This window comes from Ranitomeya variabilis, chromosome 2 (genome assembly GCF_051348905.1).
Source record: "Ranitomeya variabilis isolate aRanVar5 chromosome 2, aRanVar5.hap1, whole genome shotgun sequence".
Taxonomy (NCBI): domain Eukaryota; kingdom Metazoa; phylum Chordata; class Amphibia; order Anura; family Dendrobatidae; genus Ranitomeya; species Ranitomeya variabilis.
This window is the reverse complement of record NC_135233.1, coordinates 419,208,510-419,231,604: the sequence shown is the minus strand read 5'-3', so window position 1 is coordinate 419,231,604 and position 23,095 is coordinate 419,208,510. Positions and strand designations below refer to the sequence as shown.

Below are 23,095 nucleotides of genomic sequence, written 5' to 3'. Positions count from 1 at the left end.
TCAGGCCACATTCGCCCGTCACGCCGAGAATTTTGGCTGTACTGAAGCCATCACGCATGAAATAACGACCGGGGAAGCTCTTCCAATTCGAGAACGATATAGGCAGATCCCGCCCAAGATGTATCAAGAGGTGAAAACATTACTGAGGCAGATGCTGGATTTAGGAGTGGTGCAGAGTAGTCAGAGCCCTTGGGCAGCCCCGGTGGTGCTCGTCAAGAAAAAGGATGGGACCATCCTGTTCTGTGTAGATTACAGGAAACTCAATACCTGCACTGTTCGAGACTCGTATCCGTTGCCCCGCATCGAGGAATCCTTGATAGCATTGGGGAAAGCTAAGTACTTCTCCACCCTGGACCTAGCAAGCGGATACTGGCAAGTAGCCGTGGCAGAAAAAGACAAAAAAAAAACGCCTTAATCCTCCCTATGGGGCTGTTCGAGTTTAACTGGATGCCCTTCGGGCTCTCCAATACGCCGGGCAAAAAATGGCTCAAGAAGTAGCTAAAGAAGCCCACAAATTTGGAGTTCACTTCGGCCCCACAAAGACCTATCAATGGTTACAGCGGTATGTGTATTGCCCCCGGTTGGAATCTGTGGTGGAAGAGGTTTGCCGGCAATGTCGAGTATGTGACCTCATTAAGAGTACCAAAATGAGGGAACCCATCCAGACCATACAAACGAAGGAACCGCTAGAAGTCTTGATGATCAACTATCTCCTCATGGGACACTCGGCCCGGGGGCTACAGTACTGTTTGGTGATGACCCGATCATTTCTCTAAGTTCACAGTAGTCACCCCGACTAGAGATCAGGCTGCGGAATCGGTGGCACGAGCCATGTCAAGACTTCATCCGGGTGTATGGGTGCCCAAAGTGCATCCACTCCGACCAAGGCGCATGTTTCCAAGGCAAGGTGATGGAAGAACTGTATCATATGTATGGCATCGAGCTGTCCCAGACCACCCCTTACCGCCCTCAAGGTAACAGAGCATGTGAATGCTTCAACCGAACCTTACTTCAAATGCTGAGAACGTTGGAGGAGGATAAGGCATGTTGGCCAGACTACCTGCCAGGTAGTACAATAATTGGGTCCACTCCACCACGGGTTATACCCCCTATCTACTTCGGTTTGAAAGAGCTGGACGAGAGATCATTGAGCTGAATTTGGAACAGCCAGAGGAGCTGATGGAGCGAATTGCCACCTCATGGCTGAAAGAGCATCGGCAACGATTACAAACGATATGGTGGTTGGCGGGTCAGCAGCTTCAAGAAAAAGAACATACGGGCCGCAAACTGACTCAAGAGTTACCGCTCCAACCCGAAGACTGAGTATTAGTCAGAGAGAAACGCCCCAAGGGAAAACTAAGTGAGAGATGGGAAGTACTGCCTTACAGAGTAATCGAGCGAGTATATGCTAACGGCCCTGTCTACGAGGTGCAGATTGAGAGTGGGGCGTCCGCCCCTAGAGTACTTCACAGAAATATGCTGCGGCCCTGCCAGTTTGAGGTCTGTTCTACACCATTGTTGCCTGAAGGCGCTACTCCACTTCTTGAATCTGTCATGCCTGATGGTGAAATCGATGACGAGTGGTGGACCGTCCCTGACAGTAGGGGGTCATCAGCCACATAGACGGTAATCCCATGGATGTACCAGTACCGCCACATGAGGACGAGACCAGACAAGAGCCCACAATGACTCCTGCAGCAAGTGTTCCTCTGGAAGATAGTCAAGGCTTGCCTGACAGCCAAGAGCTTCGGAGATCCCAGAGGTCTAATGCAGGGGTTCCACCAGTCCTATATTTAGAACAGTGTGCTCTGTCTGTTTTTACAACTTTGTTGCCTCCTCTATAGGTGCTGTTTCTGCATTGCATGTTCCTTCATTACACCTTGACCTTGATGCTGTGATGGGCGGGGACGACTATCATTAAGAAGGCATGTAGGAGGGTGGTGCTGTTATGGAGAGTAAGGAACACGCTGTTACTTTAAGAGACTGCACCCCCTTGTCTGGCAGGATGGAATGCTCTGTTTCTCCCCTGCAATAAACTGTGTGAATGAACTGGACTGTGCAGATGGCAGGGGTGGAGCCTCAACAGTGTGTGAGCTGAGGCTGCTGCAGAGAACTTTGTGCTGATAGCTGCAAGAGAGGAGAACTGTGTCCTAATATAGCTGCAAGAGAGGACCCTCAGCCTGTAACGGAGTGGACTTGTGAGATCTGACAGACTTTTCCGGGTGCAGCAAGGGTGGCTGTCCTGTGTTAGTTCGAGGAGCCACAAAGATACAGAGAAAAGGATTTACAGTTTCCAGGAGCACCTCCAAGACCCAGAAGCAAGGAGAAGACTACGTTTCACAAAGCTGACAAAGCCATGCGCACCACCGTACTAGACTGCTGGGGGCCCCCGGGACTGGATCTGAGTCCCCAACATCACCGTGAGTTTGTTCCTGTTTTGTGCACATGTCAGGGCTTAGTGTAGGCTTCAATAGTCAGAACACGGCAGCCATGAGGCATGCTTAGTAAAGGCCAGGGAGGTTATATATAGAGTAGCATCATTCTTTGTTTATGGTTTGCATTTACTTGTGTGACATATATTGAGTCTGTCACAGTTGGAGCACCATGCTATTTTACGGACAAACTAAAGAATATGACTCTTGTAAATTATCTTTTGCCATTGCATACCCGTTTGCATCTTCCTCATCCACTTCATTCCCTGCCCTCCAATAAATCTACTCTTCGTTGTTTGCACCTCTTCTTGTGTACAGTAGTCTTCCTGCACCGTGGTGGTCCCCTGGCCATCGCTTCACCATCCTGCAGCTGATTTGCTGCTAGCTCTCAGGCGCTGCCTCATCACATCTACTTGCCTTCGCTGACTCCCAGTGTGCAGCCTGTAGTCTGCTGTGGTGCATTGTAGGAGTTGTAGTGCGTAGCCCACATTAAATTGCAGCAATATTGTATGAAATTCTGAACATTTCCCATCATCCAGAGCAGCCAATAATGGGAGTATTATTCCCCGCACATGGGGCCAGAGCAGTTTGAGGCCGAGTTCATGGAGCTGCAGCTATTTTCTTACATATCAGAAGAACTTCTGGGAATTTACAGGAAACCACAAGCTTCACTGTGTCAGACAAAATAATCTGAGAGGCCCGAGCCAGCACCAACCTGCAGATCCGTCACTGTGTATGGAGAGGAAGAAGGTCCGGCGCCTTTATTTGTCTTTTCATTTCTGGAATTTCAAAAAGTTCTTAACCTAACATGAGAAGTAACAGGGAGAGAGACAGTGGGGGTACTGGCTGCTGTGGAACTACAACCCTCAGCAGAGCCAGTCAGCATCCCCGTTGATGGAGGTTCTCCACACAGAGCTGTCGATCATCACCCTCATCTCACATCAATACCTGGCAGTGCCGCCGGCACTCAGGACCGGAGCATTCAGCTGCATAGAAATACATGTAGCCACATGCTCCGCTCCCGAGTGCCGGGTATTGATGCGAGAGACTCGCATTGCAGTTGCAAGTGTGACCCCGGGCTATGAAGTTCAGAGTTAGAACTTGCAAGTGTGAGGACTCTTGGCGCGGGTTGCGAGCTTGTATATCTTGGGCAGCCGGACCCAGCATTCTTTGCCTTGTAAACAACAGTATCTGCCTTCATGAGGTGCACTTAGATAGGTTAGGTGGCTGTCCAGCACTAATAGGCTGTAAGCTGTGACCAGTGCCCTATACAGGCCTCTATTGTGCAGTCATATATTGAGCAGTCACCCTCCATGGACTGGTAGGATGTGAGTGGTGGTCTCATCAGTATCTTGCACCCGTGTTGCCGCCGTCTTTACTACAAGGGTTTGCTGCATCCTGGGAGTTCAGACACTTGGGCAGGTGGGAGCTGCAGCTCCTTTGTGCTGTATTAATACATAATATAGAAGTAGTGTTTGTTTACAGCGAGGATGCTGGGGTTAGTAGTCTGCCTGAGAGCCCTTGTAGACCAGGGGAGCACACAGGGGCCACATCTGCCTCCAGAACGGCTGGAATGGTGCATTATAATGCCCATCTGTTTTTGCTTCGGGGACCTCGTCTGTCGGGGTCTTCAATGTTATAGACCTTGCTCTGCACACAGTCTTTCTGCTGCTCCTGTTATTTTCTCGGCTCTGCTCACATTTCCTCCAGTCTCTAATTACAGTCTTCAAAGTTCTGACCGATGAGCACGAAAATGGGGCCTCACCGCAAATCTGTGAAAACAGCACAAAAATAGAACAACTCCAAGAGATTCTGGGCTGCAGCCCCAGCGAAAGTATGCACAGCCTCCCTGGCAGAAGACGTGGTGGAAGAAGCAGCGCGCTGCTGAAGAATCCAGCCCCGTAAGCTGGGGAAGACGTGGAGGAAAGAGCCGCGCTCTGCCGGGGAAGACGTGGAGGAAAGAGCCGCGCTCCGCCGGGGAAGACGTGGAGGTAAGAGCTGCGCTCCGCCGGTTAAGACGTGGAGGAAAGAGCCGCGCTCCGCCGGGGAAGACGTGGAGGAAAGAGCCGCGCTCTGCCGGGGAAGACGTGGAGGAAAGAGCCGCGCTCCGCCGGGGAAGACGTGGAGGTAAGAGCTGCGCTCCGCCGGTTAAGACGTGGAGGAAAGAGCTGCGCTCCGCCGGGGAAGACGTGGAGGAAAGAGCTGCGCTCCACTGGGGAAGACGTGGAGGAAAGAGCCGGGGAAGACGTGGAGGAAAGAGCCGCGCTCCGCCGGGGAAGACGAGGAAAGAGCCGCGCTCCGCCGGGGAAGACGTGGAGGAAGGATCAGCACGCTGCTGGGGAAGACGTGGTGGAAGGAGCCGCACACTGCTGAAGATTCCGGCTCCGTGAGTTGGCATTCCTGCACGGACGAGCCTTCCCGCTACTGCCTCTGACGCCGGTGAGTATCTGGCAACTTTCAGTTCCCTTCCAGCATCTCTGCACCTTGTGACCTTTACAATGTATCCACCTGTGCACTCACTTGTGATATAGACGGCCACCTGATACAAACTTACTCCAGAACATAGCGACTCTATATTCATCAAATGTCGCCCTTAATAAGATGGTGAAAGCGACAGCTGTACAGCTTTTATTAAGCCTGGTCGCACGCTCCCCAATGTATCACATGTCATGCCGAAATGCAGAATTTTGTGCACATTGCATTTGTCTCCATGTAAAATGCTGCAACATAAATTATTTGTTCCAATCTTATTTAAAGTGCCCTTGTGATCAGGATTGTGCTCAGTGACTACAGACAGTGTCAGGTCGGTGCCGTTATACTGATTACACTGATACCTGTGATCAAGATTGTGCTCAGTGACTACAGACAGTGTCAGGTCGGTGCCGTTATACTGATTACACTGATACCTGTGATCAGGATTGTGCTCAGTGACTACAGACTGTGTCAGGTCGGTGCCGTTATACTGATTACACTGATACCTGTGATCAGGATTGTGCTCAGTGACTACAGACAGTGTCAGGTCAGTACCGTTATACTGATTACACTGATACCTGTGATCAGGATTGTGCACAGTGACTACAGACAGTGTCAGGTCGGTGCCGTTATACTGATTATATTAGGGTTGAACAATTAATATAAATGTTCAATTCTCTAGTTGCCTACTCCTGGCCTAATGGATATTGATCATGTGCACTAAAGAAATACACCAGACACAGTCAGCTGTAACTCTTCTTGATCAATGTGTGGCTCAGCTCCAAGAAGGGCTTTTATTAGTGAAAACACAATGTTATATATCTCCTGTAAGGGGGCTCGGTTAGCTCTAAAATGGGAGTGATCGGATGTATTCCATTGGTTAGTGGGTTGGGCATGAGCAAGTCTATGGGCGGATCCATGAGGTCATCTAGGTGGGTTGGTCCGTGAGGTCATCAGAGTGGGCGTCGCTGTGGGTGGATCCATGAGGTCATCGAGGTGGGCGTCATCTTGGATACCAGACCGCATGGTCTGCTGAAACAGGAAATGGTGGCCATCTTCAGTGTCTTCATTGTTCATCTTGGATACCTAAGCACATGGCTCTGGTATAGGAGATGGCAGCCATCTTAAGTGTCTTACTTTGTCTGAGGAAAAACTTATGTAAGGTTAAACAATACATGTTATAGGTTGTTTCCCTCAATTACCTTATGTGTTGAGGTTAATTAAGTATTTGATCTTATGGCTCTCCTCAACAGTCCCCCCTAAATACTTTATTAACCTTTTCTTTTATCTTGATCCCACCGTGGTTCCCTAACCCATCGATGTTAAGTGTTATTATGACATCATAGGCTTCATGACAATATGGATGCTATAGACACCAGAGAATGTGTGACCAATTATGGGTATACTGAGGAGGTATATCGGAGCGTGTTACCAGTGTCCTCGGGACTTCCCAACCTGCTGGATCTATTACTCTCCAATCTCCCATCTCCATGGTTACTTAGAGTAATATACACATGTGACTAACCCTGATGTACACATCCTAGATCTGACCGTCTTGCCCGGGAGGGGGAATTGGAGTTTTCACCAGTTTGAGACAAGTTTTCCCTTGTGGAAAACCTCCCTTTGTAGCTGGACTTTGACAAGCAGGTCAGATCCTACTCTGTCCCTACCTGTCTAACAAATTTACAATGTGAGAGATGGATCCAGGAGGCGCTCAGCAATCCTGACCGAAGTAGGAGTAGTCAGGAGCACTTGGTAGGGACCCTTAAATCTCGACTCCAGGAATGTCTTTTCTGATGAACTTCTTTACAAGCACGTAGTCACCAGGTTGGAAAGCATGGGTACCGTCACTGGAATCTGGACCTGGAATGGATGATAAAACTCGTACATGTGTTACTGACAGTTCTTTAGTAACAACAATTACATAATTTACAAGAATATCACTTCCCAAGGCTAGCTGTTGTGGAAAATATTGACCCAATCTTGGAGGCCCCCCAAAAAGAATCTCGTATGGTGTGAGTTTAATGGGACCCCTTGTAGTGTTTCTGACTGAGTATAAGGCAACGTGCAAAATGTCCGTCCAAGTCTGACCTCCTATCTGGCTTTCAGTATTTTATTTTTCAAGGTGCCATTCAGTGTTTCTACTTTCCCACTGCTGTGTAGGTGATATGGAGTATGTAAACCCAAATCCGCTCCCACTAATGTCCATAGTTCCTTAGTAAGAGCAGCAGTGAACGCAGGTACTTGGTCACTCTCAATTACCTCTGGGACCCCATATCTGCAGACTACTTCAGTCATCAGTCTCTTAACAGTCACTCTGGCAGTCATGTTGGTTACTGGATAGGCTTCGGGCCATCCTGAGAACATGTCAGTCACTACCAGTACGTACTCGCACTTCCCTACTTTTGGCATTTGAATACGATCGATCTGAACTCTCTGAAAGGGATAGTGGTTTAGCCAAATGTTTCTGAGGCGGTGCTGGATTGCATGTTGCACACACAAGGCAGGACTTGCAATATTTTTGGGTGACAGTAGAAATCCCAGGTGCCATGTAGGTCTTCCAAATCAGGTCATTCATCCGATTCTTGCCTCTGTGGGTGATACCGTGTGCCCATTCTGTCACTGAAGGGTACAGATTACGGGGTAGACCTTTGTGTTCACCCTCCAGACTCCATCTTCATCCTTTTTTAGCTCCTCCTTCTTGCCATGACTTCTTTTCATCATCTGATGTCTTGTCTTGATGTAGATGGATAATCCTCATAAGAGAGGCTTTAGTCCCTTCTTCAGTGTCTTGTGACACGTACATCGCTGCTTTCTCTTTCCTAAATGGATCCACAGCATAGGTTTTTTCTGTTTTGTCAGCAAAGAAGTTCCCCCTTGCTTCTGGAGAATCCAATCTCCCGTGAGCTTTGATCTTGATTACTGAAACCTCCAAAGGTAGATCTAGAGCGGCCACAAGTTCTTGTATGATAGCAGCATGTTTTACAGGAGTTCCACTGGACGTTAGGTATCCTCTGGCTGCCCAGATACTGCCGAAGTCATGAGCCACTCCAAAAGCGTATCTTGAATCCGTATAGATGTTGACCACCTTCTCCGTCGCTTCCTGACAAGCCAACGTCAAAGCTTTAAGTTCCGCTTCTTGTGCAGACATGTGCGGTGGTAGCGATCCAGCTGAGATGACCTGGTCATGTGTAACCACGGCATATCCCGTATGGAATCTTCCTGTTTCATCTGCAAATCTGGAACCATCAGTGAAGAACGTCAGGTCAGCATGTGGGAGTGGGTCTTCAGACACGTTTTTCTTGGAGGCTGCTTCTTCCTGCATTTGTTTGAGACAGTCATGATCCTCTGAGTGTGTAGAGGCATCTTCTCCGAGAGCATCAGTATCATCCACATCCCCCCTGGAAAGAGGAAGCAGCGTGGACAGTTTGAAGATGCTGCAGCGGACAAGAGTGACATTATCCGGAACCAAGAGCGAACATTGGAGTCTCATATGATGCTGCACCAACAGATGTTTAGGTTCCAACAAAGCAATTATGTCGTGTGGAGCCATTAAGAGAACTGGATGTCCTCAGATGATATCAGAAGTTTTGTCCAGAAGCATATGTGCAGCATGAACAGCTCTGAGGCAAGTCGGGGAAGCTTGAGACACAGAGTCCAGGCGGGCAGAGTAGTAGCCGATTGGTCTTGTTCTTCCCCCATGTTTTTGTGCTAGGACTCCGGAAGCATGTCCTGCTACTTCACTGACAAACAAGTAAAAAGGTAGTTGATAATTTGGGATTCCAAGAGCTGGTGCAGACTGTATGGCCTGTTTGAGAGCGTAGAAAGCTTCCACGGATTTAGTACATAGTGGAAACGCTGACGTCTTGAGGTCATCGTACAATGGCTGCATCAGCTTTGAGGCATCTGGAAACCTTTGGCAACAATAATAATTGATAGGTCAGCCAACTCATCCGAGGCCCTTGTCTTAGGTTCTTGGCAGAACTCAACACCAGAGTCCCATGTCTCGTCATGCACCTGTAGAAAGGCATTGGCTGTTTTTCTGGATCTAGAACTTGGTTCAACAGAGTAGCAGCGTGCCGGGGTGTAAACTTGACACAGATGGTGGGCTCCTCAGACATGAGCATTGGCACTGTTGGCGGTGGCACCTGAAGCGGGAGTAGAGATGGCACCGGGAGTGCAGATGTAGTCCCTTGTGTATGAGGAGCCGGAGGAGGTAACAGTCCTGGAATGAAGGGCTCTATTTGGGCAGCTCCAGTATCATGGTATGGGCTCCAGGTGACGCAGGCAGTCTTAAAAGCTTTAACAGTCCTGTCCTCATTAATGCGAGTTATTGCTGCACGAAGTTGTTGAGCACTAACGTCTGGATGAATAGGGTCATAAGTAGGGGTCACAGCATGTATGATCATTCTACACAGGAAGATTGCCAGCTTTAGTCACCGCTATGTCCCCAACAGCTATCTGACCACGTGACTCAACAATGATATGACTGTCAGCTTGAATAGTCACCCCTCCTGCTTCCACTATAGCTCTAGCTACACCTCCATTGTGTTCTAACCGAGAATTGGCAGCATTAACAATAGCGTCTGTCTCCATTGTTGTTATGTCACCCTTTCCCACCACTAACAAGGGTCCCTCAGGAAGTTCTTTTTCAAAAATAGGTTGCCAACATTCCCTCCCCTTTGTGCTTCCTGTGCTACTGGTATCCCCCTCCCACATTGAGCCCCCCCTTGATACAGTCGCCACCGTCCCATACAGGTGTGCGCTTGGCTGCGAGACAGCCTGTGAGGTACTGGGCATAGGGTTATGTAGGCTGCGTGAGAGTGCTGTTGTGGAAGCATTGGGAGGAGAGGCCGCTGCTTGGAGCATCTCATGTGGGTGTGCGGCTAAATTGGCATTGGAAGTGATAGTAGAAAGGGTAGGTGCTGGGGACGATCCAGGTGGGAGGACTGCTGGATTCACAACAGGAGTGATAGAGGAAAGGGTTGGTGCCCCATTGGAAACAACAGAGATAGGAAACATGGGTAAAGCCTGTTCACTTCCCGAAGGAATATAGTATTGGCCGTTAGTGGTCATTACTGGGTAACAAGGATTTGGTGATGTGGTGTGTAGCCTTAATCTGAGATGTTCACCACCAGGAGCAGCACATTCGCCATCCACAACATGGCTGCCGTCAGAATTAACACCTTTGCCATCCACAACATGGCTGCCGTCAGAATTATATTTACCACCACCAAGATGGCTGCTATCAGAATTATATTTACCACCACCAAGATGGCTGCCGTCAGAATTATATTTACCACCACCAAGATGGCTGCCGTCAGAATTATATTTACCACCACCAAGATGGCTGCTATCAGAATTATATTTACCACCACCAAGATGGCTGCCGTCAGAATTATATTTACCACTACCAAGATGGCCGCCATTACATTTAGCACCTGGCTCTGGGCCACCATTTTGGCTGCCATTACATTTAACACATTGGCCATTAACAAAATGGCGACCATTACATTTACCACATGGCTCTGAGCCACCATTTTGGCTGCTATCACATTTAACACATTGGCCATTAACAAAATGGCGACCATTACATTTACCACATGGCTCTGAGCCACCATTTTGGCTGCTATCACATTTAACACATTGGCCATTAACAAAATGGCGACCATTACATTTACCACATGGCTCTGAGCCACCATTATACGGTGGTGGCCGCTCACAGGATATATTTTTGTAATACACAACTCAAAACTCTATTCTTTCTATTCCTTTTCTCTTCTACCCAATTTCCAATTTTTCCTTTTTTTTTTTTATATATATATACTTTCAGAGACTCTTTCTCCTGCCCTAGCAATAGACAACAATCCATTATCTTCTAGGATACCTTTTCTTTCTTTCAAGACAAGCTTCCAGTCCAGGGGCTGCAACCTTCCCCCTTCTGGCATTCCACACAACTTCATAAGCTTTTTACATTGCTTAATATGACTCTTCCCTTCACGAGTCGCTACTAGTGTGCATGAGTCTAACTTGCCATCTGAATTTGGCTTAGTGCCTATACGGCAGAACTGCATTAATTTCTCCATCTTTCTATAGATATATATCTATCTATCAAGATAACAAACACCAAACAAACAATAAGACGGGGGAGATGACTCAAACCTGAGATTCTAAAGGGAACTGAGTCTGCAGTACTCAGCTCCTATTGCTTCTTGTCACGTGGTCCCTGTCTGACTTCCGTGCTCCGTACTTTACAAACCAATTATTCCCTACTTTGTCAAATTGCTCCCTAACTTACCGGTCCCCGTGCAGAGTCAATTACTCGATGTCACGGGGCAAAAAAAAGAAAAACTATAAATTTAATTGGCCCAAACTGAGCCAATTGCTCCAAGTTTCAATGAGCCGCTACACAATTTCTTATGCCCGAACTGAGCCAATTGCTCCAAGATTTACCGGGCCCCTAGGCCGAGTCAATTACTCCAGGTCCTAGTCCTTCTTGTACAGAACTGAAAATCTTATCACAGGCGACAACCGTATACCACAGACAAAAATTATTATTATTCTACACTTGCTTGCTTTCCTTCTTTAAAAACAAACCTGCCCTGTTCCAAACACAATGGTTCGCTTTCTGTAAACACTTGCTTTGTCTTTCCTAGAAACCTTCTTTGTTCCAAACACAATGCTTTTCTTTAACTACCAGTACATACCCTGTTTTTCCTGTTTTATCACTTGCCTGTAGCCCTCTGTAAACACTAACCTGCTTTGACTGTCCTTACACAATATTTCTTTTCTTTACTACCAATCATCTCCCCTCTTCACAACATGTAACAGGCCGTAGGCAACTAAAACGTGACGGTTCTTGCAATTAAATGACCAGCAGCGGAGATACCCTTTCTGCCGTCTTACAGATACCAAGAAAACCGGACACGGTCAGGCAATCTGCACAGGATACCCCGAAGGACACAGGTAAAGACTACAGATTATAAAAATCAGCAGACTTACCGTGTTCTGTTAAGGAGTTGATCAGTCTCCAGATTCGGGGTACTCAGTGCATCCAGCCGTTCCAGTCGCCGGTTTCCAGGGTTCAGGGCTCTTCCTCTGCTGGCCCCCCGTTGGGCGGCCAAATATTAGGGTTGAACAATTAATATAAATGTTCAATTCTCTAGTTGCCTACTCCTGGCCTAATGGATATTGATCATGTGCACTAAAGAAATACACCAGACACAGTCAGCTGTAACTCTTCTTGATCAATGTGTGGCTCAGCTCCAAGAAGGGCTTTTATTAGTGAAAACACAATGTTATATATCTCCTGTAAGGGGGCTCGGTTAGCTCTAAAATGGGAGTGATCGGATGTATTCCATTGGTTAGTGGGTTGGGCATGAGCAAGTCTATGGGCGGATCCATGAGGTCATCTAGGTGGGTTGGTCCGTGAGGTCATCAGAGTGGGCGTCGCTGTGGGTGGATCCATGAGGTCATCGAGGTGGGCGTCATCTTGGATACCAGACCGCATGGTCTGCTGAAACAGGAAATGGTGGCCATCTTCAGTGTCTTCATTGTTCATCTTGGATACCTAAGCACATGGCTCTGGTATAGGAGATGGCAGCCATCTTAAGTGTCTTACTTTGTCTGAGGAAAAACTTATGTAAGGTTAAACAATACATGTTATAGGTTGTTTCCCTCAATTACCTTATGTGTTGAGGTTAATTAAGTATTTGATCTTATGGCTCTCCTCAACAATTACACTGATACCTGTGATCAGGATTGTGCTCAGTGACTACAGACAGTGTCAGGTCAGTACCGTTATACTGATTACACTGATACCTGTGATCAGGATTGTGCACAGTGACTACAGACAGTGTCAGGTCGGTGCCGTTATACTGATTACACTGATACCTGTGATCAGGATTGTGCTCAGTGACTACAGACAGTGTCAGGTCAGTGCCGTTATACTGATTACACTGATACCTGTGATCAGGATTGTGCTCAGTGACTACAGACAGTGTCAGGTCGGTGCCGTTATACTGATTACACTGATACCTGTGATCAGGATTGTGCTCAGTGACTACAGTGTCAGGTCGGTGCCGTTATACTGATTACACTGATACCTGTGATCAGGATTGTGCTCAGTGACTACAGGCAGCGTCAGGTCGGTGCCGTTATACTGATTACACCGATACCTGTGATCAGGATTGTGCTCAGTGACTACAGACAGTGTCAGGTTGGTGCCGCTATACTGATTACACTGATACCTGTGATCAGGATTGTGCTCAGTGACTACAGGCAGTGTCAGGTCGGTGCTGTTATACTGATTACACTGATACCTGTGATCAAGATTGTGCTCAAGTGACTACAGACAGTGGCAGGTCGGTGCCATTATACTGATTACACTGATATCTGTGATCAGGATTGTGCTCAGTGACTACAGACAGTGTCAGGTCGGTGCCGCTATATTGATTACACTGATACCTGTGATCAGGATTGTGCTCAGTGACTACAGTGTCAGGTCAGTGCCGTTATACTGATACCTGTGATCAGGATTGTGCTCAGTGACTACAGACAGTGTCAGGTCGGTGCCGCTATACTGATTACACTGATACCTGTGATCAGGATTGTGCTCAGTGACTACAGGCAGTGTCAGGTCGGTGCTGTTATACTGATTACACGGATACCTTTGATCAGGATTGTGCTCAGTGACTACAGTGTCAGGTCGGTGCCTTTATACTGATTACACTGATACCTGTGATCAGGATTGTGCTCAGTGACTACACACAGTGTCAGGTCGGCGCCGTTATACTGATTACACTGATACCTGTGATCAGGATTGTGCTCAGTGACTAGTGTCAGGTCGGTGCAGCTATACTGATTACACTGATACCTGTGATCAGGATTGTGCTCAGTGACTACAGGCAGTGTCAGGTCGGTGCAGTTATACTGATTACACTGATACCTGTGATCAGAATTGTGCTCAGTGACTACAGGCAGTGTCAGGTCGGTGCCATTATATGGATTACACTGATACCTGTGATCAGGATTGTGCTCAGTGACTACAGACAGCGTCAGGTCGGTGCCGTTATACTGATTACACCGATACCTGTGATCAGGATTGTGCTCAGTGACTACAGACAGTGTCAGATCGGTGCCGTTATACTGATTACAATGATAATTGTGATCAGGATTGAGCTCAGTGACTACAGACAGTGTCAGATCAGTGCCGTTATACTGATTACAATGATAATTGTGATCAGGATTGAGCTCAGTGACTACAGACAGTGTCAGGTCAGTGCCGTTATACTGATTACACTGATACCTGTGATCAGGATTGTGCTCAGTGACTACAGACAGTGTCAGGTCAGTGCCGTTATACTGATTACACTGATACCTGTGATCAGGATTGTGCTCAGAGACTACAGACAGTGTCAGGTCGGTGCCGTTATACTGATTACACTGATACCTGTGATCAGGATTGTGCTCAGTGACTACAGACCGTGTCAGGTCGGTGCCGTTATACTGATTACACTGATACCTGTGATCAGGATTGTGCTCAGTGACTACAGACAGTGTCAGATCGGTGCCGTTATACTGATTACACTGATACCTGTGATCAGGATTGTGCTCAGTGACTACAGACAGTATCAGGTCAGTGCTGTTATACTGATTACACTGATACCTGTGATCAGGATTGTGCTCAGTGACTACAGACAGTGTCAGGTCGGTGCCGTTATACTGATTACACTGATACCTGTGATCAGGATTGTGCTCAGTGACTACAGACAGTGTCAGATCGGTGCCGTTATACTGATTACAATGATAATTGTGATCAGGATTGAGCTCAGTGACTACAGACAGTGTCAGGTCGGTGCCATTATACTGATTACACTGATACCTGTGATCAGGATTGTGCTCAGTGACTACAGACAGTGTCAGGTCGGTGCCGTTATACTGATTACACGGATACCTGTGATCAGGATTGTGCTCAGTGACTGCAGACAGTGTCAGGTCGGTGCCGTTATACTGATTACACTGATACCTGTGATCAGGATTGTGCTCAGTGACTACACACAGTGTCAGGTCGGTGCCGTTATACTGATTACACGGATACCTGTGATCAGGATTGTGCTCAGTGACTGCAGACAGTGTCAGGTCGGTGCCGTTATACTGATTACACTGATACCTGCTTATGAAATCCGTCTTGTGGTTGTTGTGGAATCTGGATTTGTGGTTTTCAGTTAATGAGATTATGGTGCTTCGGGTCGGGGCTTTGTGTGACCTGTGGGCGGGGCTGTGGCATTATGTATTGTTGTGATATTGTTTCCTGATATATGCAGCTTCATCGCAGGAGCTTCTAATCATATGTTGTGTAAGAGGATAGAGAATTCCACGGAACAGTCCAGCCTGTTGTCACCCAGAGTAAAATCTCCATAATGAATGTGGAATGTGGGGGGACAATGGGGCTCTGTGTGCGGCGCCCTGCACTGATACATTGTTACAGACTGGGGATGATACATTCCCCTACTCCTCGCTGAGGTCAGACATGTCACCTGGGCATCCTGACCAAGACTCCAAGGTATCAATACCAAAAGTATCGTCAGCGCAGAACGCAGGTGTCGCCCACGGAGCGTGCCGCCATACAGTGCTCTCAGGACTAGGATGTAGTATTCTGAGGTGCTTGTCACGTTCTGGGCCCAGACGTGGGGCGATATCCTACAGGCACTGCTGCTCACCGGATACAATACACTGACATCTGCACGGTAAACCAGCGAGACGGACGCCTCACGGGACAATAAACAACAATCATGTTACAAACTCCCTAAAAATGTGATCACCCCTCAGGCCTGAGTCACTGATTCGCACGTTTTTCTGACATACAAGAAATACGGAGCGATTCTTCAGATCAGAGTTTGCTCCGAGTGTCGTCAGTTTTTCCCAAAGGTTTTTCCACTTTCTCCTTTCTGACAATGAATGAAATTCGGGCCGCAGTGAGGAGAACAGAGCAGACCACCTCGCACTGCGCCGACTCCGCAGCAGAATATTGGTGGTGTGTGCCGGCAGCGTGACCTCCCATTACAAAGAACAATGTTCTCAGTCACTGCCAGCAAGCAGAGCTATGGAAATCAGTGAGGACTGACAGGGCAGAGCGGCCTGGACCTGGTCTGTGCATCCCCTTCTTTTAGCTGCGCCCTCCTCACTCCTCTGAAGTCTGACATTTGGTCCAGCAGACTGATTTATGCGCTGGCCCTGACCGTGGGCCCCAGGACTGCGCACACCCGCAGCTTTCACTCTGCAGCACTGCAGGATTGCAGAGGAACAGAGCTGCTGAATCCAGCAGTTTCAGAGCAGCGTTTACAGGCTCTACAGCAAAGATCCTGTAAGCGCTGAGCTCCTTACCTAGGAAACCGGCGACCGCTGATACACAACAGGGTGGTCGGTCACCGAGGCAGCGAGCTATACACCATAAAATGTAACATCCCTCCATTCTTGAGAACCAAGAGGATCCTTAATAAGAGGTCAATTGTGAAGCGAAGCAGAGACAGCGCCCCCCATATATGATATACACCTGGGGGACTGCTCCAAGGAAACATCGGATGTCCATAAGCTGTACAGGGGCGACCCGGGAGGCAGCGTAATGGTCACCGGCAGCTGTCACCTACGGAGAAGCTCAGATACCGGAGATACAATATTAATGAACTGTATCAAACAATAATAGAAACATTTCCTGGAAGCATCAGAGACATCCTAGGTGTCACTCTGCCCCCAGTGCGGCCGGAGATCGGGCAGGAGAAGCCCCAGTGACTCCAGTGAACGCTCTCCAGTTACACCTGCACACTGGTGAATGTTTCATGAGAGGTCGGATCCAGCTCAGGTGACGTCACAGTCGCCCGACACCGCAGCACCTCATCCTTCAGGGGGCTGCCACCTCCACCGTCCTCACCTTCCCAGGCCGCAGATCCCAGAAAGAAGAGGTTAGTCTGACCCAAACCCTGAGCTGCACCAGGTACCGAAACCTGGGCATATACACTGAGGAAATGTGAGAGCAACTGGTATAACCTGGGCATCTCCTGTATATAATGATGGATGTACAGCCGGTATAACCTGGGCATCTCCTGTATATAATGATGTATGTACAGCCGGTATAACCTGGGCATCTCCTGTATATAATTATATATGTACAGCCGGTATAACCTGGTCATCTCCTGTATATAATGATGTATGTACAGCCGGTAGAACCTGGTCATCTCCTGTATATAATGATGTATGTACAGCCGGTATAACCTGGGCATCTCCTGTATATAATTATATATGTACAGCCGGTATAACCTGGTCATCTCCTGTATATAATGATGTATGTACAGCCGGTATAACCTGGGCATCTCCTGTATATAATTATATATGTACAGCTGGTATAACCTGGTCATCTCCTGTATATAATGATGTATGTACAGCCGGTATAACCTGGGCATCTCCTGTATATAATTATATATGTACAGCTGGTATAACCTGGGCATCTCCTGTATATAATTATATATGTACGGACGGTATAAACTGGGCATCTCCTGTATATAGTGATATATGTACAGCCGGTATAACCTGGGCATCTGCTGCATATAGTGATATATGTCCGGCCGGTATAACCTGGGCATCTCCTGTATATAGTGATATATGTACAGCCGGTATAACCTGGGCATCTCCTATATATAATTATATATGTACTGCCAGTATAACCTGGGCATCTCCTGTATATAATTATATATGTACAGCCGGTATAACCTGAGCATCTCCTGTATATAATTATATATGTACAGCCGATATAACCTGGACATCTCCTGTATATAATTATATATGTACAGCCGGTATAACCTGGGCATCTCTTGTATATAATTATATATGTACAGCCGATATAACCTGGACATCTCCTGTATATAATTATATATGTACAGCCGGTATAACCTGGGCATCTCTTGTATATAATTATATATGTACAGCTGGTATAACTTGGGCATCTTCTGTATATAATTATATATGTACAGCTGGTATAACTTGGACATCTCCTGTATATAATTATATATGTACAGCTGGTATAACCTGGACATCTCCTGAATATAATTATCTATGTACAGCCGGTATAACCTGGACATCTCCTGTATATAATTATATATGTACAGCCGGTATAACCTGGGCATCTCCTGTATATAATTATACAATGTCCAGCAGCCTCCGCTCTTTCTTCTCAGACTTTTGTGCTGACATCGCCCTGATAACTCTGTGCCTCTGCCATTTGCCGTGTTTGGTGATATTTATCCAGTGCGCAGCAGATAAATGCCGATATTTACTCTTAGATCTTTCTCTGAGGATAAATGACAAATTTTGCTCAGGGGTAAATCGACGTAATTACTGGTGATGTAACTGGTGACATAAGTGTTCGGCCGCGGCTTCCTGGGATAAAGTTATAGGAAATAACAGACGCGGACTGGCACACAGGAGAATCGGAGAATCCTCCGGTGGGCCCCGTGCAGGAGTGGGCCACCACCCTCTTACATAAGCAGCACTTGGCAGAATATCCTGGAATCTCTATATAAAGTCAAAGGCGGCGTTTTATTCATGTAACAATCTGCCCACATCATTGTTAGATACATTTGTGATTGAGGATAATGCATTTAGTTGAAAAAGGGGGGCCCTGGAGTTGTTACTGGTGGGCCCTTGGCACCGCAGCACGACACTGGGTAATAGTGTAAGAGTTGTCTATAAATGCCAAGGCCTGTGCCGACCTCCTGCTAATTCTTGTAATGACCGACATCCCATAAGGTAATAAACCACCAGAACGCAGAGATGAGCAAAAGGATTCTCAGGACCCCGATGCAGCAGCCGTGACCGCCGCATCAGAGCACAGCGGCCCTCCCTGCACCGCCGGATCAGAGCACAGCGGCACTCCCTGCACCGCCGGATCATAGCACAGCGGCCCTCCCTGCGCCGCCGGATCAGAGCACAGCGGCCCTCCCTGCACCGCCAGATCAGAGCACAGCGGCCCTCCCTGCACCGCCGGATCAGAGCACAGCGGCACTCCCTGCACCGCCGGATCATAGCACAGCGGCCCTCCCTGCGCCGCCGGATCAGAGCACAGCGGCACTCCCTGCACCGCAGCAGTGACGTCATACAGGGTCTAGGAATCAGAAGAATCACAGGGGGGATGCCGGAAGGCAAGTTCGGACAGGTCCACTGGGAAACCGGAGAATCCTCTGGTGAGCTCGCCCCCTGAGAAGCACAACTCCTGCCTCCTTCACATTAGTGCCTGCTCTGCACTAGGAATTTCGGGCCTCATACTGGAAAATTGTTTGGGCCCCCTTGAGACTCCACCCAGGCTCTACCCCAGCTCCGCCCCCCCCCAAACCTTCCAATGTCGCACCCCCCACTCTTGGAAAGTCTCCACTTCTGCACCACGTCCTCACCAATCACACATTAACAGTTCCCATCTAACACCAGATCATATACATAGACGCAGCTTTTGTTTTAGCCAAAATAATTTTTAAGTCGCTACTATAACAGGGTAGACTCTTTTGGCCCGGCCCTACTTTACTCTAAACTATTAAACATTTCTTAAACTATCCAACACTTATTTTAGGTATATTTTATTTATTTTTTCTTTTATTTTTATTTTTTTTAAATAACCAATAATACCACATAAAAGGGACAAATACCATCACACCATGGAAGGACGACGAATCATCACCACATTGTGACCGAATAATACCACATACAAGGAAGAAATACTGCCACACCATGACCAGGCCACATATTACCATCATACCGTGACCGAATAATACCATGTACAAGGAACAAATACTGCCACACCATGACCAGACCACATATTACCACCACATCGTGACCGAATAATACCATGTACAAGGAACAAATACTGTCACACCATGACCAGACCACATATTACCACCACATCGTGACCGAATAATACCACATGCAAACAACAAATACTGCCACACCATTCCCAGACCACATATTACCACCACATCGTGACCGAATAATACCATGTACAAGGAACAAACACCGCCACACCATGGCCGAACTACATTTCAGACAACATATAATGACACACTACTACAATAATAATCATTAATAAAAAAAACACAATACTAATATATCACCATAACTGCCATTATACACAAGAGCTCTGTACATAGTATGCAGTGTATAGTATCAGTGTATAAGTAATACAGTGATCACCAGTGACATTGTACACAGGAGCTCTGTATATAGTGTACAAGTAATACAGTGATCAATAGTAATAATCTTTATTTTTATATAGCGCCAACATATTCCACAGCGCTTTACAGTTTCCACACATTATCACTGTCCCCGATGGGGCTCACAATCTAAATTCCCTATCAGTATGTCTTTGGAGTATGTGAGGAAACCGGAGAACCCGGAGGAAACCCACGCAAACACGGGGAGAACATACAAACTCCTTGCAGATGTTGTGCTTGGTGGGATTATAACCCAGGAAACCAGCGCTGCAATAGTGACATTATACACAGGAGCTCTGTATATAGTGTATAGTGTACAGGTAATACAGTGATCACCAGTGACATTATACACATGAGCTCTGTATATAGTGTACAATACATTGATCACTAGTGACATTATACACAAGAGCTCTGTATATAGTGTCAGTGTACAGGTAATACAGTGATCACCAGTGACGTACACAGGAGCTCTGTATAAAGTGTCAGTGTACAGGTAATACAGTGATCACTAGTGACATTATACACAGGAGCTCTGTATATAGTGCCAGTGTACAGGTAATACAGTGATCACCAGTGACAATATACACAGGAGCTCTGTATATAGTGCCAGTGTACAGGTAATACAGTGATCACCAGTGACATTATACCCAGGAGCTCTGTATATAGTGCCAGTGTACAGGTAATACAGTGATCACCAGTGACATTATACCCAGCTCTGTATATAGTGTCAGTGTACAGGTAATACAAAGATCACCAGTGACATTATACACAGGAGCTCTGTATATAGTGTATAGTGTACAGGTAATAGTGATCACTAGTGACATTATACACAGGAGCTCTGTATATAGTGTATAGTGTACAGGTAATAGTGATCACTAGTGACATTGTACACAGGAGCTCTCTATATAGTGCCAGTGTACAGGTAATACAGTGATCAATAGTGACATTATACACAAGAGCTCTGTACATAGCATATAGTGTCAATATACAGTTAACACACAGACTTACCAGTGACCTCTCTAGTTAAAGTCCTTCATCTTTGCTTTTCTTCTTCATCCAGCGCACAATGCGATCACTTCTTCCAACCAGGAATCGTCTCTGCAGAAAACACACCAGTTATCTAGAGCACCGCTTCCAGAGCACGTTCCCCACTTTTATTCCCCAACCTCTACACTACAACAGACAAAGACGTTGTTGATGTAGCACCACCAGGCCCGGACATGGGGCTAATATTTAGAACTGTACATGTACTGCTCCTCAAGTACCGCCATGTAGATGTTAGCATAAGTAGGGGCCACATTGGACCCCATGGCGGTACCTCTTAACTGCAAGTAGTAGTCATGCCCAAAAAGAAAATAATTCCTCCTGAGGATGAACTCAAGCAGTGTGAGGACCATAAAGATGGATTCTCTCTGAAGACAGATCTGTTTGTCAAAGGTACAGACAGAAATAGTCTGTTGCAATTTAACAGCCATCATCCCAGGGGTATGGTTGAGTCCTTACCCTGGAGCCAGATGTTGAGAGTTCACAGGATTTGTGACAGATGATTCACTTCTTGATTCAAGGTTGGATGTGATGTGTAAAAAATTTATTGATAGAGACTATCCTGGCAATACAGTTGCAGAGCATAGGAGGAAGGTTAAAAATGTGTCTGGAACAGATGTAAGAAAACAGAACAGCAAGATGAATGAAAGATAGACGGATCCCATTTGTATCCACTTTTAATACTGCAAGTCGTCAAATTAATAATATCTTGGTTAAACATTGGCATTTATTGCGACAAGGTCTTCCTGGAATAGATGAATTTACTCGACCCCCCATCTTCTCGTTTAGGAGGGGCTATAATTTAAAGGATAGGCTAGTTAAATCTGATATAGGCCCTGAACGGACAGTTGTACAAAGGACCTTGGCCCCGCCCAGGATGGGGAATTTTCCCTGTTTGGGTTGTGCCTGTTGTGGTAATTTAATTAAAGGTGACTTTTTTTTTATCACCCGCATACTGGGAAGAAAATTTACATCAAGGAGAGATATACTTGTACCTCTAGTTTTGTAATATATCTAATAGTATGCCCGTGTGGATTGACATACGTGGGCGAGACCACCATGGAGATTAAGGCGCGCATTGGAAAACACAAAAGCACCATGTAGGACTAAGATGGTGGAGTTGCCGGTTCCCAAACATTTTGTGGAGAGTGGGCATTCGGTTAGTCAATTGAGGTTCAGGGTAATCGATAGTGTACCAATGTTGAGGAGAGGTGGGGATAGAGTTAGATTATTGAAACAAAAAGAGTTGAAGTGGATATCTAGACTTGGTTCTCTTTATCCTGGAGGTTTGAATATTGAGTATAACCTGCAGTTATGTGCATCTTAAATATCCGTGTGACATTTAGTTAGTGTAGTCTTGTTTTTAATAATTGGTTGGTTTTAATTTATGCATGTGTCTTATAGGGAGATATTCCACGATGCCTATTGTTGAAGGTTTTTTGATGAGTCTTTGCATAGACTGTCTTGAGTGTTGTCCTATTATGATTGTGGCTGGTCTAGTGGTTGTCACCAGGTACAAGTATGATTGTCCTGGTGGCTTCCATTATGTATAATAAAATAATCCCTCCCCCCCTTTTTTTGACACCTGGGAATTAGTTGTTGTATTGTACCTTAAATAATATTTTTTATGGGGGTCATTAGCTCCTCTCTTTAATTATGGAAAACCATGGATTTGGTATAGATTTAATAGATTAAGGGTGGTATGAATATTAATTTGTGCATGGTTAAGGCAACTAACATATGGCCCGACGTAGCTGGGTTTAGGTATATAGCCCGGTATAGTCAGGTGGCATGCCGTAGTGATGGAATACTTTCCCCCCCCCTTTGGTGCGAAAGCCAGGGCCGCTGTGGCGTGTGGGAGTGGCTCTTTGCTCTCCTAGGCGGAGTAATTTGCCG

At 46.7% G+C, this 23,095-nt stretch overlaps 1 protein-coding gene across 2 annotated transcripts in view; it reads left to right on the top strand.

The window, feature by feature from the left end:
* The first annotated feature begins 4,078 nt into the window (after positions 1-4,078).
* Positions 4,079-23,095, top strand: part of INSC (INSC spindle orientation adaptor protein) — a 421,594-nt gene continuing 402,577 nt past the window's right edge. For both annotated transcript variants that reach the window (XM_077286597.1, XM_077286595.1), the window contains exon 1: positions 4,079-4,871. The gene's annotated coding sequence lies outside the window, so the exon portion shown is untranslated. The remainder of the gene's footprint in view (positions 4,872-23,095) is intronic.